The sequence below is a fragment of the Anoplolepis gracilipes genome, chromosome 9, assembly GCF_047496725.1.
Source record: "Anoplolepis gracilipes chromosome 9, ASM4749672v1, whole genome shotgun sequence".
Classification (NCBI taxonomy): Eukaryota; Metazoa; Arthropoda; class Insecta; order Hymenoptera; family Formicidae; genus Anoplolepis; species Anoplolepis gracilipes.
In genome coordinates, this window is record NC_132978.1 from 8,675,982 (window position 1) to 8,695,019 (window position 19,038).

Consider the following 19,038-nt stretch of genomic DNA (forward strand, 5'->3'; position numbering starts at 1 on the left):
CTTATGCTTTTACACGTCCATTCCGAAACATATTGTTTCAAAGGTACCGTATTCACAAATTGACATGCATCATATTTTAAGCGGATTTATTATGTAAGAAAAGGCAGCGGCTAAAGTCGTCGTAGATAATTATTCAAATTTGACATCTGTATTCGTTATCGCGCCTCGTCGCGCTCGTTATAGCTCACGACGCAGAGAATATGGCAGGTACATGTAATAAATAATTATTATGACGAGCATACATAGTATCTAACGGACTACCGAATTGTTCTGTGAATAATGTTGCCGGACGTGTTGGAAGATTCATTAAAATTCGTTGCGATTTGCGAGACGACTATAAAACGTAGCAAAAGAGATATTACGTGCGTTGTGTGCGATGCAGCTACAAATATTACGCATGATTTAGCGATCGATAACGGTATATTAATTCAAACGTATTATTACGTCACTTCTATTTACTTGAAAGAAAATAAAATAATTTAAGAAAAAAATAAATAAAGAAATTTTAATATAAGAATTTTTTTTTCTCATTTTATTTAATAATTAATATTTTTTTTATAAAATATGAATAAGACGAGAGAAAAATGTAAACAAGAGTGCATATTAAATATCACATTAATGCACATATATATATATATGTTACATGATTAAAATTGTGATTATGAATTTCTTTATCATTAATTATTACAATCAGAATCTTGTATTTTTGGAAAGCTTTCGTTGAAAAGCAATAGGTTTAATATAATAAATAATTGATTTTTGATGTGTTTTTTAATCGATTCGTATATAGGAAAGCATTGTCCATAAGCAGTGTCATAAATCTTCCGCGTGCGTGCGCACGCGGTCATAGTTTTTCCGTTTGCGAGTCGAGTTCTTTTCGCGTGAACACACACACACACACACACACACACACAATCGACGACAGTTTGGCGACAGTGGCGGCATTATGGCATGTCCAGGATGAAGTATATGAACGGTACAAGAAAAGGGAGCACGGGCTCGCGCGCGCACACGAAGAGAGAACTCGGGATGAGAGAAGAACAACCCACAGGGAGGGCGTTGAACTGCTGCCCGTGGCATTCCGCCGTGTTTCCACCGCCCCTCTCTCCCTTCGCCGAGGCTTCGCGCTTGTGGACGCATAGATGAATTTTTAGGCGTAGACGATAGATCACCCGAGTTGGAATACCGAGCGGAGCCCGTGCGTGTACATACGTTGTACGCACGTGGTTAGCTTCTGCCGCCTCGTCGCGTCGATACTCGGAAAACGGCGACGTCAGCGGCCAGTCAGAAGATGTGCATCACTTTGACTTGCCGGGTTCCCCCTCGTCCCGTCGCGTCCTGCACGGTCTAAACTCGACGATGAGGGAACGTCGGTTCCTCGATTCGGCTCCTCGGTTGCCTCGTGTATTATCATCACGCGTCATGGTATAGTGTTGCGTACACGTTTTCGCCAGTCGTATTTCTTGCGTATAACGTGCGTCAGAATGGACGCGCCACTTTTGGTTTTATGGACGATCTCGCGGCAAATTTATCGCTGTATAAAGTGATAACAGTAGTTGTCGAAAAATGTCGATATACATACAATATCCCTAATATATAAATTGATATATTTTCTCAACATCTATTTTCAGAATTTGAGGATGATATTAATATATGCGACTCGGCATCCAAGTTTATTTTTGACATTACATTAAATGTTTCACTATTTTGCTTCGCTATCTTTGAATATTTCCTTATATTGCGTCATTCGACGACAAATACTCGATGCACGTGAGAAATGCAGGTAGTGGTCAGGAGTTGATCGAACATTTTGATGATGCATCACGTACAGTGATGGCCGGAAAATGGTGACATTTGCGCGTAAAAGAGGGTCGCCTTGCTGGCGGTACATTGAATATTTTAGCGGTTTCTGGGTCAGGGGAAAATGATGTCAATGGTGAATTAACGCCGCTTTCGTTATTCCGTTGTCCACTCTGTCGCACGATGTAATAAACACGTGCATGCCGACACAATTAGCTATACTTAAATTGCAATTATTTGAAAGTGCAATTGACGTCGTAATCCATGAAAATTTCTATGAAATAATAACCAATTTGAACCTTAGACACTATAAATGTAATTTTTCGTATCAATTTTTTTATCTAAATAAACAAACACATTTTTTTTCTATTTGTGAAGCTGGAATTAATAACTCAGCGCAGGATTTATTATTTTAAAATCGAGAAGATTAAATTTTTAAACTGCCATTCTCAAATTCTGAAAAAAAATATATCAAGTTCTTCGTTGCACAGAAAATTTTTCAATTATAAAAATATTTTGTTGTTATTATTATTACATTTATAATTCGACGAAATCGATAAATTCTCGGAATTTAATTCATTTTCTGCGAAATGAACAATCGTGAAAAGAGAGTGTTTAGATCTTTTTTGTGTCATTCTTTGCCCATTTGTCATCGGCACGTTGATCCATTGCCATTGGATGGTCGCAGCGAAAGACGCGACGTGCACGCGATCAATCGTTGATGAGAAGCGGCGATGATAAAGCCTTATCACGAGAGGCTGGCGATGATAACGGCGTGGCTTCGGCGATGAAAATTAGGCCTCGCGTGTTGCTGGCCTCTCGACTTAATGTCTCACGTATTAATAGAGCGGAGCCGTTCGCTCATTCGTCGTTCCAAAGTACACAGCAGTCACGAATTAGGCCACAGCTGGATAAGGGCGATCTTTATGAGCGTACAGTGCCTCTCCTTGTCGTTCTCGACACCTGCCCGTGGACGTGTTTTTTCCTATCCACAAAGCGAATGCTCCTCATTCCTCAACGAGGGCCATTTTTCTGCTCATTGAATTCCACGTGAGTGTATCAAGATATAACCGTGGGGCTCTCATTTAACTGTTGTTGCTTTTGCTGCTGTTACGAGCGCATAAGCCATCCAGCTCGTTTCCGCAAAGTTGCAACCCACCGGTTGCGTCGCATCGACTTGTTGGAAAACGAGCGATGCGTTAACTCGGCGAGCTTTACGCCCCGTACCTCCTGCTCCCCCTTTTTGCCTATACAATTGCAAAGCCGATGAACAGACACACAAGCCGCGTTCCTGGAAAGGGGCGGATTATTTTCGTCTACGGCAAACGTTGCAAGGCCGCGTAATTCACGCACGCTTATTGCTGCGTGAATTTATTGCGACCGGTTGGTCGGCATGTGCCAAGGAATCGACCTGCTCGATAACATAAATCGTCCGAAATAAAGCATCGATTGATTCGGGCATTTCAGGAATGACGTCATCTCTCAAATCTTCATTTCATTAAAATCACATCTTGTTCAATGGAGTATACAACTTATAAAATAGCCCTTTTTCACACATTTCAAATATTTGTCTAAAATATAATAAAAAGACAATCTGTAGAATGGAAGTTTATTTTTGTAATGTTTCGAATGAGAAAAACCGCTCGATGCATACGCGGCGAATATTAGTATTTGGAGCATGAAGCTGCGCCGACTCATCATTGGTTCAAGTAATAAGCCCCGATGATAAGGTTTCATCGCTGCGCGAAAAAAAAGAAAAAAAAAAAAAAACGAGCATGTGGCGAGGACGCGACACAGACTCCCTTGCCCGGATCTTTCGCCTTAATCGCGCGTCCAATAAAAATGAGTAATGTTCCAAGAAAATATCGGAGCGGGCCGCGTTTCTCTCTCTCCCGGGGATGCGACTCGCGATAATACGTGGAACTATTAATGCTACTGAATTCCGGCATTGGCGAAGGCAAACCCGGCGATCCCATTTGCATTATCGCCGGAGGTCTAAGTGCACGCATAATTTATACTATGGCGAGTTTCAGCCCCAGCTTCGGCGTGTATAAAAGCTCGAATTGCATCGTCGTCTCGGAGATGTCCGCAATTATGTAGATATCGCGCAGCTCGATAAAACTAATTAACAATCTCGTCGAGGCGCGCACGTTACGTCACTTGCATTAATGGCGAATTTACGCGAGTTATAACCCGTAATTTTCAACTATCTGTTATTTTTTATAATGACACATATTTATTTTTGAAGTATTATGAAAATGTTATTCGTCGAATAACATAAAGCAGAAGATCCGGAAATTGAACTCGTAAGTCTTATAGCTCGATAGAATATTGATCTTTGTGATTAATGCTAATCGTAAATGCTAATTAGCATTGAAGATATTACATTAATAATATTTCAAGCGAGAATATTATATAATTTTCCCAATATTAAAGAATTAATATCAATTGACAAATTTTACTAGATTAAATTTTTTAAATGGATTATAATACTATTTTTTAAGTATTTTTAATTTTATAGAATTTTAATATGAAAACCGTTATTGTACATAATTAATATTTACATATAAAATACACAGGAAGAGAGAAATAAATTTTTATTAGAGACAAATATTCTTATCTTGGGGAAAAATTCACTAAACAAAGATAAACATCCTCTGTACATTTTACCAACGGCAAACATCGACCTTCCTATGCAGCTGCCAAAATTTTGCGTTGGTGGAGCTCTTTCAAGCGGAACGGAGAACGGGGCGCGTCTGCCACAGGGCTGCCTTCTCCTTTGTTATGAATTCTATCGTTCTTAATAATAGACCGTAGCTTTGATGAGTCGCGCGTCTCGCGCATAGAACGGGTGTTAAAAAACGCAAGGCAGGTCAACATCCGTGTGCACAAACAGCGGGCAACTGTTGGTGCGGGCGAAATGCTACCGCATGTGAAAACAAGAGAAGCGACGATGAAAGGGCCCTCTTATTCATATCATCGTTCCACATTCGATTGTCATTCACCCGATTGTTTCATTCCCGCGAAACGGTTCTAACGGGTTTTCCCTTGTCCATCCATACGTGGATTAATTAAATGCGCTAATACACGTTTTATTTTTCGTTTATGAATGTGTCTTTTAATTTGACAACAATAGCGTACGGTATAATAACGCTCGTAATGCGTTTCGGAGAAGCTTCAAAAATCATCTTTTCATTTTGCCATCTTTTCATTAGATCTGCCAAAACAAGAATGTTGAAATTATTAATGTTTTTATTTCTCTTAAAGCATTTTTTTCTCTTAAATTGCAATATTTACAAAAGTATAGGATATTTACAAGTTGATTATATGTTTGTTTTAATAAAGCGATAGAGAGAGATTTTCAAAATTAATTTCAACTGTTTAACTCATATTCTGATTACGTATAGAGTAATTAAGCGCAATGTAGTTTCATCAGTGATACCGATCGTGCTCATCCTTGCTCTTATGAGCCGCATTAACGGATAATTAGAACAATGAGTAGCGGTTGATGGTGGGTCGCGACTAAATTTAGTGCAAGTCATTAAGCCACCATGTAAATCAGTCGGGCCCTGTTACTTCGTTACTTGCCTAGGCCGATGACCTCTCGGCGTGGCACGCAACTATAGGAACATAGCGAAATTAACCACCAAGAACAACACACGGGCCGTCCATCCAGATATAGCCAGCGTATTACGCGAACCGTTTATATGATGTCTCGTAAAGTCGCACTTCTGTCAAGCTTCATTCTTGTTGCTACTTGATTTTCCCATTACGAGTACCTATATGAACGCGACGCGAGGCTGGACACGAAACGAACGACTCGTGACGAAAATTTCTGACAGCGTCTCGTGTCTCTTAGTTTATACTCCTCGAGTGCTAGCATAGCTTTGACAGTTCAAAGCAGTTAGTCATGATTTTGCGTAAATTGATTAGTAGGATTCTAATAAATATCCTCAACGTTAGATGATGATCATGTATCCTCGTTAAATATTATCGATGACAAACATCTACAAAGATTAATTCTGAAAGAATCAAGGAAGTTGCTTATCAGATTCAAATAAAGTAATTATAAACTGCCTCGTGATAACACAAAGACAGTGTATTAAAAAGTGTTTTGTAACTATAGTTTGAACATTGCAGAGTAGGGTTGTTTTTTTTAAATAATTCTTACTCTGCGCAATTATTCTGACGTGTGATCTTAGGTATTTTGCTCATTTTAGATGTTAATTCTGTAATTTATAAACTTACTTTCTGAGTAAACAGACGTCTCATGAAACAATGCTGAATGGTAGCAATGATTATGCGTCGCACATCTTGCACGAGACGAGTCGCGCTTTCATTTAAATAATTCCGTCAACGAGTCGCCTCAATTTGTCCAACTCGGTTTGATATCTCCTAAATAGAAATAAGTACGCTAAAGATTCAGAGGCAGGAAGCGGCTTGTTTTCGTATGACGTCGTGTCGAGAAAATTTCAGAAGACGTTTTCAAGAGAGAATATTATATCTTTTCTTTATTTATTATCTTATTATTTTATTATCTTATTATCTTATTATTCTATTATCGTATTATCTTATTATATTTTATTATCTTATTTTGCACTTTTTAACACTTTTAGGAAAACTACAAAAATTATTTTTCAACGATTCTCTATGTACGTTAATTTTTTATTTAACGAGTATAACTCAGAGCTTGTCAAATTTCATCTGAATTTTTTCGCCAAATACCATTTTTGCCATTCAGAGAGTTAACCAACATCCGGTCCATTCTCGCTACGAAACTACGTTGTCCGACGAAAGGTTTGCTATTAAAAAGCGAACAAATATTTGTCATCCATTCCGAGTCCACTTCATCATCGCTTTGTTCTCGCTGAGATTCCCAAAGAGTCAATAACAAGAAAAGATTGTCAAATTCTATGGAATTGGTTAGGAGTTATTTCGAGAAGCACGTTTTACCTTTCACCTTCCATACCGCATTATTCTTCTCGTGTTGCAAGAATCGCGTCTTAAGACAGGATGAGTTTGCCGAAGCCCGGTAGCAACCGGACGTGGTTAACTTCTCTCGAAGAAACTCTCTTCGGTGTCGACGTTGGCCTTTTTTACCCACGCAAAAGAATGATCTCGTGTCTTGACTCTCGTTTATAATAATGACGTAATTATCCTGGTCTCACGCGCGCTGACTACCGAGCCGGACGAAAGTGCGTTTGCACAAGTGAGTGATTTGAATTCACATTCTTATTCAAAAATAATAAATTGTACAAGTAATAGAAAGAACAGAAGGATTAATTTGAATTATTATTTTTTTATTTATACAAAGATACTTTCAGTTATAATAGGATCGTTCTCAATTATAATTAATTAAATTATTATTAATTAATAAATAAATATTTAATTAATTAAATAATAAACAAAAATATCTATATGACAACGTAATAAAAAATGTGTGGTATTAAAATGAAAAAATCAATCAAATTGGTTATCTCGTTTTACTTTATAATTATTTCATTCATTTTTGTCTGCTCTCTTCTTTATAAACTTCAGTCAAGATTTATTCTGATGAGCAACACGCAGTATAATCACACTCGTAATTCTCGGTTCAGAGAGCTCTGAATGACACTTTGTATCGAACGAGACAACGATCCCCATTGAAACAGACGCGAGTTGAACGGCAAACATATTAGGAGACAATAATCCTTGAATGCGTCTGCGGCGCTCCGGTGCTGAATGAGGCTAAAAACGGGTGGGTGCATCCTCGGCATGTAAATGCGAACGGCGCGACAGCACAATGGATCCCCGCGTAAGCGCAACCGGTTGCGTAAGCGGAAGCGCGCGCGTTCGATTGTACCGGCACGAGAGCGAGTTATGCATTCGACTGCGAAGGGTGATTTATAGAGGACCGTGGAGCGCCGCGAGAACAAAGAGCCACCGAGATAGGAATCCTCCCTCGATAAAGGTGAGCAAAAACCGAGAACCAGAGTGCCCCCAGGAGGATTAAGATTTAAGTGACACACTTGCGCGCGTGGAATTGCATTGGCGCAATTCTGTGCACGTTAGCGGAAAAATCCTTCCAACGCGTGATGTAATATTTTCCTTGAGCAAGGTGTTTATGTATTTTGTAATGCTTCTTTATGTAAAACATATAAATTATTCTGGGAGATAATTTAAGAGCGGATATAATATACACGCATTATCTTCTTGTTAGAAAATGATATTATATTAAAAGTATATCTTTATTTTACAGATTATTTAATTCACCCTTGTATATTCATATTAATTTCAATATATAAAGTATTTCGTAATTGCTGAAATAGAAAGACGGTTTTTTTTTAAATTTAACATTGTAATTTATATATTTATTACTCTCTTATAAATATTATTATGTTTTTGAATTTCTATATTACTAAAAAATCATATTTTCCTGATAAGTATCATACATGATAATACTATATTTTGAAAATTTTTTCCTGCCATAAAAACAAGAAAATACATAAAATATTACTAGTTTCTAAATTTTCAAACACACAATAGGAGTATTAAAAGGAAAATAAAATATTATTAAAGTCAATTTTTCTCTGTCTATCTCTGTCTGTCGTTTAACGATGTTCGATAACACATAATCTTCCGTGAGATCGCGGGCGACGGGATACGAAGTAGTAGATGCAGCGTAGACTGCAATATAATACATCGCGGATAATCCGCAGGGGATGCTCGCGAACGAAGGCCAAGATCTATAGACGCGCGGCAAAGGTCAATGTTAGTATGCGATCGTAAATCGAACAGGATCGCACGACGGCATTTTCCTCGCTCCCCTTGGCTTGTCAGTGTCGAGCGTCACGTCCGTATACGCCAAGTGGACCGACCGGTCAATTAGTACGGCCCGTAAAAGCCGGACGGAGATGCAATGTAGCGTGTGAGACACTTGAAGTGCCGAGGCGCGCCGCGTCCCTCCTCTACGTGGAACATTATTTTCTCGCTCCGGCTATTATAACGACATAATAATCGATCGCGTAGATATAGCCGTTGGATGCACCTAGATGCAATATAAAGGTCAACGAAACTGTTTACGATCACGTCCCCTTATGGGAGTCGCGATATACATATATATATATATATATATATATATATATATATATATATATATATGCCGGTCGGCTTTCCAGTAAGGCCCGTTTCTCCTTATATGAAACTCGACAAACTGGTTGACAGAGTCTTCTCAGAAATTATTCCATCCCGCGGTTGGATTACTGTATAAATTTGAAGAACTCGCTGCGTATGTGATATTGTCTTTAACAAAGTCTCTTATATATTTTTTATATAATTATACAAGATACTTTTTATCTATTGTAAATGTTAGGCAAGAACATTTGATTTATAGATTATATATATAATCGAATTTTAGAAAAAAATAATATAAATATTAAAAAGAGTAAATTAATAAAAAATATTTAAAAAAATATTTTGTTATTATTTTTGCATTTTGAAATATATTAAATATTTCATTATTAATAGAAAAGATTTAATTAAGCAGGTCGACGATCCTGCCTCCTTCCAAGTTTGACATCGTTGATTGATCAATTAATACGGTTCATGACAAAGTGATGGTCAGCACAATGCACAAACGGTGCATCGATCTATGCATGTATCGAGGAACCAAAGATCATTATCTAGACAAGTCACGACACAGCAGTTTCATCACGGGATTTACGGGAATCCCCCGTCGAGTGTCACCTCGTGATTTACTGAAGACCACTAGTAAGTAGGTCAAGCGTGATTAAACCGCGAAGCTTACATCTCGATACCGTTTGATTTGCATCGAGAGGAAACGCGCACGACTCATTTAGAATCCATTAGATTCTCTTAGCGTGAACGCGATTATTGCTCGCGCAAACGATTACTCTGACGAATATCTCTGTAATATAATAATCTTGAATCTCTAGATCGACGCATCCGTTCGCAATTAATAAAAGAGTTCCGAAAGAATTTTATACATACAATTACATTAGTCACGGAAAGTGGAAACCATCGATCTTCGCTGGCTGTTTTGAGAGAGAAACGAAGTAGATGAGTTTCTCAAGAAAGGAACAATTAACACGACGAATGAGAGGCATGAATAGGCGAATGTCTTGAACGGGTAAAAGGGGCAGACGGGAATATCCGCGAGAAAATGATTACGTACGTGTGCCTATCTCGTCTCGCTAATTGCGATGATAATGACGACCGTGCGCGGTAATTAAGGATAGCTAAGTCGAGAAACGTCTCGGCTCGCAAGATGACATCATCTAATACGGCCACGTGGTAAATGGGTGACGTGTACCCCGTGACAAATAAGCACCGTGATCGGTGACAGTACGTCTGTTAGTAGGAGGCGCACACTCGCTTAGGTTGGCTTTAGGTGTGTGTTAAGTTACCGAGTAAATTAAATTTCGTTTCGAACGAAGGTGTTTGCACGTGAAGTGTGATCAGCCGAGCGTAAAACATTCCTACTTATCGCGTTGGCTGCAATTATCGTATTTTAAGGTCGATCTATTACTGGGTCCGAGCCACGTATTAAAATTAATGCATGTATTTTCTCATCGTTTCTATCTTACGTTTAAATTGATATTAACTTAATTTAGGCGAATTTTACGATTCGTGCTTGCTTACGCGCGACGTAAGAAGAAACTTATATAAGAATGAAATGGCATGCGTTATTTTAAGATTGCTCTTTTAGTAATAACAGATGGTAATATAAACGTTTCGTTATATAGTTTGATAATTGAAAACCTTGGCGGATTCAATTGTACGGCAGTTAACCTACATTTTCCGCGTGGACACTGTTAATTATAGTTTCGCGTAATTTGCGGTTGAAATAAGACAGTTGATTTATAACGCGTGGGAGACATTCTAAGTAAAATTTATCGCATATTGTGAATATGCTAAGAATAATTCAACTTGAACCCGATAAGACAGTCATTAGCGAACAATGTTGCACTGTGCAAACTTCATGGATTTCTAACGGAAGTGCAACTGAATGTTAATTTTTTATAAGGTGTCACAAAAACTTACGTGGGATGATATAATACTTCATATTGAGGCAATGTCATCATCATTTTTTTTTTTTTTATTGAATTTTATAACGGATACTACTTTCATATATAGGATGGAAAGTACACATTGATCGGTGGTAATATTCAGATTGAATTTCGATGGGCGCATTCTCGTTGCGTGATGTAATCTGATATCGTAGGTGGAGAGGCGCAAGGTACTCTCCTTGCATTGCATCCTTTTACATCGATGGTAATGAAGAAGATAATGTCATTACGACGCGTCGGTGGCATTAGCGAAACATTATTCGATTCTTTTAAAGCGGATATGTTCGATTGATTAATCTTTCATTGTATTATTTACAATCTTTGTTTTATACAAAAACAGTAAATAATACAATTGACACATTTGAGAAAATAATGTATGCATGTCTAATAATACGGAAATAGCGTCAAATAATTATATTTTTTCGATTTTGGAATAAAAATTAAAATAATATATATACCTTACTTTGTAAATAATAATGAAGAAAAAGCAGCTACAATAATAAAAAAATATTTAAAGTAATGATTTTTTGTAACTCGTAATTAATTTACTGCACGACACGTGATAAAAAAAGCATAAATTAATAATCGAAAGTAAATTGAGAAAAAGAAATATTTACTGAAAAAAGTCATGTAATAGAAGTTTAAAAATAGTGATTTGTGTAGCTATTTGAGCACACATTTTCTCGTAAATGCATTACGTTGATAGGTTGGCCCTGTCCTTACGAGAATCCACGCCCAACCAAGAAAGGTTAATGTTATTCACAGCAACATCTCGTGTTCTTGATATCCGTAACGATCCGGTCACGCGCGCGCACAAGATGTTACATGGTCATCTTTCTCTATGAGCTGACTCACTATTTAACGGTCTTTTAAACTGCCTGCGATACAGCATGAAGTTTTCTGAACCCTTGATAAGACGAAGGAGAACAAATAGGACTAATAATATCTCTCTAGAATGGATGAAAATTATATATCTTGTGTATGGCAGAAGATATTAAAATGAGACCAATGAATTATCATAATGTGACTCATGAAAAAAACCAAATCGAATATAATATATCGTAAGCTCGTCATTGATTTAATATGTAGATTTAATATGTCATTTGATATAATATGTAGATGTAATAATATATTACGTAAGAAATTTATTTTTAATTAAATTAGTAAAATTAAATTGGTAAAATGGCAATAGGGGCAAATAATCTTCAATGCATTTAATTAAATTGTTAACATGGTCATTTAATGATTTAAATAAGAAAACTTAAGCATGTATCAAAATCTAACATAAATATGACAAAATCAAATATAAAATATATGCGCAAACGTTTCTATCTCCTATCGAGATTCTCATTGGTGCTAATAATAAAATTCTATAATAGTGAGCACAAGACTGACATGCGTGGGAATATACAAAACAATTTGATTCTTTATGATTTATAATAAAAGTATAGTCTTACAATAAAAAGTTTGATAATAAAATTTATTTTTAATTATTAGGTGTATTTGTTTTAAATCATAAGTTTATTCTGAATAACTTTTTAAAAAAATAATTATATAAAAATATTAATTTTTAAATTTTGAATAATTTTCTAAAAGATGTATACAGAAAAACAAATGATATTTTTTTTACATTGTATTTCAGAGAAATTTTCTTTATTACAATGTGAGAGTTTCGAGATTCGTGTTCGCACGACACGCGATTATCATAATTCTCAGAAACATTGCTTTCTAAATAAGGAAAAATATTAGATCCTTCAGGCGGAATATATGCGCGTGTTAGGGTTATGCCTCTGCGTGATGGGACTGCGGGACCAGACACCAAAGCCATCATGTCGCGAATCGGGTTCGTTGTGCTGTGAGACAAAGCTCCACCATGGAAGTGACATTACACGAATCACCTGTCGTAACTACGATGCTATTAGTTCCAACTCTTTACGCTTCGAGTAATTTTACGTCTCTAGAAAGACTTCTACATATTAGAATGAACAATACTGCATATTTTTTGCGCACTATAATTATCTTTCAATTAAACTTGTTGGAAAATATCATTATACCCAGTGGAATATAATTTAGGCAGCGGTTCCCTCTCCTCGCCTTCTTCCCTTCTGAAAAGATCTGACGAAAGACGATTTCGAAGCTGCCTGGAGCATGCTTGGTCTAAATCAGGCTCTTCTGGATTTGATAAAAATTCCACTATAGTGTACGGTCGCTTCTCTAATATTAACGCTATGAAAAGGGACAGATATACTCAAAGCATATTCAAGTAAAAATAAATTCTTATCTCAAGTTTATTTATTAAAAAGAGTTACTGTATTTTTTTATTATAAAGAGTATTGTATTTTTATACATTTATATAATTTAAAATTATGTTGGAGTTTATTTTAGTGAACTTTAACTCCTCACTTATAACATCAGAATTGACATGTAAAAGAAAAAATTATTTATCGAGAGAGTCATGTGTGTTTTATTTTATATCGATTATTCGGGGCACATTTTTTTGCGAAACTTAAATTTTACAGGTTTCGTATAAAGTTTTAAAACTATTTCCTAAAATTTCTTGTGACACATTTTTGATCCTGTCAACGATGATAATGTGGAGTTAGTCTGAAAACCGCGCGATGCCAGCAACGAAGCATCTGTGGACCCACGTTATCTTAACGCTTGGCGCACGGCCAGTCCCAATGTCGTCCCTTCTGCTATTTCGCCCAATGTGCGTTATATACCTTGCAACAGCCATGCTGTGGTTATTTTCGCGCAACGGTGGCGAACTCGATATGCAAGAACCGGCCGCGGCAATAACGAATTATTTCGAATCAATTCGTGCCGGAGGTTGCGCAATTTAATCTCTCAAATTCTCTTTTTCTCTTTCTTTCACGTTGATCTTTCTTTCGACGATGACGTCTGCCACTCTCTTCCGAAAACACTAATGCAATTTATTAGAAAAAAAAAATCGATACAAGTATTATATACGTTGCAAAAACTTGAACGTGAATTAATTCAGGAGATTTTGATCTTATTAGAAAAAAAGTCATTCACCTGTTCGATTATATTTAATTTACATCTTTAGCGAATTAAATATCGACGATAATCTTCTATATATATGCTTACAATTAATATTAAACGGTATTATATTATTATCTAATGCTTAATCGCAAATTTATTTTGGCTGAATTAAAAATAATGTATCCGGGATATATCATATGTAATAATTTACCAAAAAAATATCTAAATCGAGATCGTTGTTACATTTCTTTTTTATGACTTAAATTCTCTTCTGTCAAAACTCTGTTTGCATTTTTTTTATAATCAGTGACAATTTAGTTCTATTAAATAGCTTGCGAAATTTATTAAAAATATTTATTAAAAAACGCAAATTGAGTTTGCGAAAATTAAATTGAGTAACAAAAATTAACGATGCTAAATTTATCACCATTAATTTTGAACTTGTTTATATTTATTTTCTTGAATATACGACCTTGCGTTCATCTCTTACTAGCCCGTTAAATTTTGCAATTTATTTATATAATACTTAAAACCTTTTTGACCTTTTATTATTCTAGATTATTCTAGAATTTAATTCTAGATTGAATTTTCTCGGTTCTATCACTATATATAAAAAATAATTTCAAAAATATAAGAGATAATTATCATAATTATTACAACTGAATATTTCGAGATTTTTTATGAATCTGAATATATTAAAAGAAAATAGTGCTTTTAAAAAACCCTATGTAATATGCGTATTTTGAAACATTCTAATATAAATCCGAACGAGTTGTACAAAGACTAAAAACATTCAGGGATTGTCTATGGGAGGATCAATTTGGCTAGTGGTACTCTTCGTTTCGTTATACACAATCCAACGTCGCGTTGCACATTTCATCGACATCGCCGTATAGTGCACCATGTTCCCGTTGTACGAACGTACATACGCATGTGCGTGCGCGTCGCCTTAGGGTCCCCTTCTCGGGGAATAAGAAGAGTGCGTGCCTCCTGACAATAATAACCATTAAGGCGTGAGAGAATGTGAGGCTGACGTCATCCATTCAACATTCGTAAGCCATCGAACGCTGTCAAGCCTTCGCGAATAAATGAAGCGATTTGTGATTAATTATCATCTTTGAAGATATCAACCAAGCTTCAGTGATATTAATTTATCTTGAGAGAATGAAAATGTTCTTTAATCTTTCAGCTACACTCTATCGAAATAAAAGTTTTTAAAAGAGACAGATGTTACATATATAAAATCTCTTTTTATGAAAGCTTTTTTATTTTGACGAGTAAATGGTGTAAAGAAAAATGATAGAGATGGTTTAAAGTATGTATGTGTCTTTGATATACTCGTGAAATATTGACAAAGTTCGTTCCAAAGTAAAGCAAAACGCGGCGATTTCCACAACAATTTCTCTTTTATAGAATCCGAGCTTGTGTCGAATAGAAATTTCATGACTTCCACCCTCCCGATACGATATTATTTTCTCACGAAAAGGGAAAGAGACTTGTCAGAACAAATAAAGATGCGAGAAGCGAGGGTGAAAGGCACGATCGATAAGAGAAACTTTGGAATCGTTAGGACGATTTCTTCAACACTCCACATGTTACCACACTGTCTTGCCATACGACGAATGATTATAATGTATACTGCTCTTAGGTCTTCCTTAGAAAAGTAGTAATGCAATAAAAAATCTCCCTACAATTTACTCTTTTTCTCAACCTCTTACGAAAACATAAAAATACAAAAATATAAATTGTAAAATTTTTATGTCTGTGTCTCTTTACATATCTTTACTATTTTATATTTATTTATCTCCTATCTAAATGCAAAAATGTCATATTAACGTCATTAATTCAACAACAATAAAATCAGACTTATGAAAGAGCATTTAATAATTTACACTTGATAATTTAAATATTTCTGTCGGCTTCTATTTAATTCTATTAATTTTATATTAATAATAAATTAATATAACATGTACTTTTAGATTATTAAAATATATATATATATATATTTTTTTTTTTTAATAATCTAAAAGTACATGTTATATTAATTCATTATTAATATATAATTAATCAATTATTAATAAATTATATTATTAATATAATTAATTTATAATTAATAAAAAAATTACATACATGGACTAATGATAGATCTCTGTACATTACAAATTTAAACATTCTTGTCGCGCCTATTTTGTACAGAATCCAAATAACTCCAGCTGCAGCGAGAGCCTCGTAAACGGAAGTCAGCTTTGAGCTCCGATCCAACGAAAATTCCACGAACTACACGGTCTCCTCTTCATCGAAACGAGAAGTTATTTCTGCTCCAACTCGCTCGCGCGAAACTGCAACGCTAATCGCCGATGCACTCTGACATTTTCACAACGTGAAGAATGTCCTTTGCGCTTCCTGCATATCAGTAATTTATGAGAGTTCTTTTTCATTTGTGAAAAATCCGACTGTACCGCATGCCTTAGCGTCGTCATTGTTAAAATACACGTGAGGACACTGCGGCAAGATGACGTGTCCTGCAGATGTTATCATATCGTCCTTTTTTCGGCCGTGCGCTGTCACGATGATATCACCGGCGAAAAGCGTGCTCGTAATACAAAACAGATTTGCGGTTTTTCACGCACACGTCCGTTATTCCCTGTAGAACTCATCAGTATGATACTTGAATCGCTAATGGGGAGAAGATCGTAATATAAAGGCGGAGCTTTTCTGTTTTGCAACCTGATAAATTTACGTTGATACGCTTGCAATAAGATATCTTGAATCTCGAATTTGGTACATATTACGTATATATGTACAAATCTTTCAGAACTATCGATCTGCAAATTTCAGATAGATTTGTCTTTTGATAAGTGAATATCATAGAGTATAGAGCACTGTTTTTGTATAAAATTTCAAATGAAAAAAATGCTTTTAGAAGCAAAAATAAACATTGAAATCTTACGCTTTATAATCTTATCTTGGCTTTAATAGAATTTTAATTTGAAATTTTGCAAGAGCAAAAATTTTTAATATAAAAAAAAATGAAGAAAAAATCTAAAAGATGAAAAAAAATAAAATCCCAATGACTTTGTTTATAAAGAAAAAAAAATAGGAAGAAAGATCGTTTTTCTCCTAAAAGTTTGAATTTTAAAATTTCTTCTCGACTTCCTGCGAAAGCATAACCGTAACAAATTTACTGAGCAAACGAAGTATGGAAAATAAATTAGGAGGCTAGGTTTAAAATGTCAGACCTTAACGAGACCATCGGTGGCAAACCACACCTTAATGTCTTTCGTGTACCCAATCAATTTGGATCATTGTTCCGTTCCTTTAAGCAATCTCACTTTTCAATAAGGTCATGATGTTTCAACATCTTATTTAAAATTTAGCGAACATTTTTACGTACTTCCGTAAATAGAGGCATTAAAATTTAGCAAATATTTGAAAGTACTTCCGTAAATAGAGGCATTACAATTTTGGTGAAACTGATAAAAGGCTAATATTAATGAAAACTTTTATTCGATTTTTGTATTTGATTGATACTTCACATATCACACAATTACATACATCTTTTTTTTTTTTTTTTTTTTTTTAATAAGCCATGCAATTATTTTTTTTCAATATTTAAATACGTAAATCTATGTACTTAGATAAAAATGCATATAAATAATTAATGCAGAAGAAGGATAAGTTTTTTTTTAAATGGAAATAAATATTTTACGGCTATCGTGCGTATTTGATGACACGTACTGAAAAATGAATATAAGTTATGAGCGCAATGTTCCATGACATTAATCCGACTGGCAGAATGCGTGGGTGTAGCTCTATAGAGTCACACGGATTGAGCAATGGGACACCATGGCGCCTATTCGCGTGTTCAGAGCAGATCGTTGCTAAGGGAGAATGGAGAGACTAGGGCTGCAGCCTCTAACTGGAGCACAGGGGTGTCGGCAAGGATCTGTCATTAATCTAGATTCATAAAGTTCTTTCCACATAATCGCGTTTTGCTTCGCTTGTGAAAAAACACTCGGACACTATAACAATTATTATTAAACACTATGTTCGTTGTTTTTATTGTTTCACTAGTTGATTCACCTATAATTCCAGAATTTTCAAACATTCGACATATTTACATTAATTCTTTGCAATATAATCTTTGAATAAATGTGACTGAATAAATGCCTCTCAAATATAGCATGTTCCTTATATTAGATATTTATATTTAATATCCTTTATATATTAAACAATAATTTAAAGATTTATTTGATAAGTTTAAAAAAAGATAGAATTAATATTATAAGAAATTCAATAAAAAGAAAGAGAATTTAACTAAATTTTAATATGACATTTCAATAAGTTTCGTTTCTATTTTACGTTCGCTGTATTTTACTTTACACCTACAATTGTTACAAAAATTGCAATTATGCGTAACTCAGCGCGTGCAAAAATCTGTTAATCGATAATTTTCAAAATTACAAAGCAGGTTTAAATCATCGCAAATTTCAATCACGATAAACAATGATTTAGCGATCTTAATTCGCGAAATTGATGGATGTTTTTTGCCGTCGAGTAGACCACCGAGTCCGGTTGACTTGCACGACCCTTTTTCTCCGAGCGTAGGGTGTGGTTATGGTCGGCTAAAATCGAACGGCGTGTATAACGTGTTAGCGTGAAGATACCTTGTGAAAAACGAGGCAAACTGATGGCAAACACGCAGGGTGAGCTCTTTGGCCGGTCTAATTGCACACAATTTCGCTCTCCTTCTGACCTCATCGTCGCGAAACTGGCGGGAAATTGTATTCATTGTTGAAAAGGACGGTATGGGGTCGCGTATTATTAGAAAGCCAGGGTGTGCACGTTTATGTTCCATCCCGAAATCGAGTACGGTCGTGCACTAGAAATCTAATTTCGACTGCTGCATCTCTTTGCTTCTCCCCCTCTCTCTTCTTTCGATGGAAAGGGGTATCAATTTGTGGTTTCGAAAACCTGGTAAAATTGCCAGCGGACACGTTATAGTCGATTAAAATCTGTGGTCCAATCAATTAACAGGGCGCTTTAATTGATCGCGATTAAATCACCATTACAGGAAAAATATTACCGATTGCATATCAATCGATCAATAACGATATTCATGTTGATACTCGTAGCCAAATAATCCAAAATTATCATTTCTATCATT

At 35.6% G+C, this 19,038-nt stretch overlaps 1 protein-coding gene across 2 annotated transcripts in view; it reads left to right on the top strand.

Annotated features, from left to right (window-relative positions):
* LOC140669363 (lachesin) overlaps positions 1–19,038 on the top strand; it is a 61,245-nt gene that overhangs the window by 37,137 nt on the left and 5,070 nt on the right. The gene's annotated exons all lie outside the window — the stretch shown is intronic.